We start from the raw sequence: 497 nt of genomic DNA on the forward strand, positions 1-497 counted from the left end.
TTAACCACTGACTTCCTATATCTCACCATGCAAGAGGCAGCAACTGTTAACCCTTCACTCTCCCTGAGACAGTTCATGTGTGTTTCATTTCTGTAGAGCACTGTGGTCCAGAAATATAAACACTCCTAGTGAATGGTTCAATAAATATAGTTTAGAGCATGTTAAACAAGAAATGTGATCAGTATATATCCACTAGTTGAAGTTGTAGCAGGGGTAATGTCTCACTGAGAAGGAAACACAAACATGTAGAAAGTCAATAGAAATTTATTTTCTTATCAAAAATAGCTGCAACACATTTGCATAGATGGACACAAAACAGCTTCCATGATTGCTTCATACGATTGTAACATTGAGAAGAGAGCACGGCCGGGTTCAGAGTTCAGGAAGGTGCTGCACCTTTTCTTCTTCTCTACAAGCACAAGCTAAGGTGTGAATGTAAATAAATGCAGATCCTGTTTTCCATTTGTGAAACGATGCATACATCTTTAATGTTCTGT

This window comes from Monopterus albus, unplaced genomic scaffold (assembly GCF_001952655.1).
Source record: "Monopterus albus unplaced genomic scaffold, M_albus_1.0 scaffold132.1, whole genome shotgun sequence".
NCBI classification, from domain to species: Eukaryota; Metazoa; Chordata; class Actinopteri; order Synbranchiformes; family Synbranchidae; genus Monopterus; species Monopterus albus.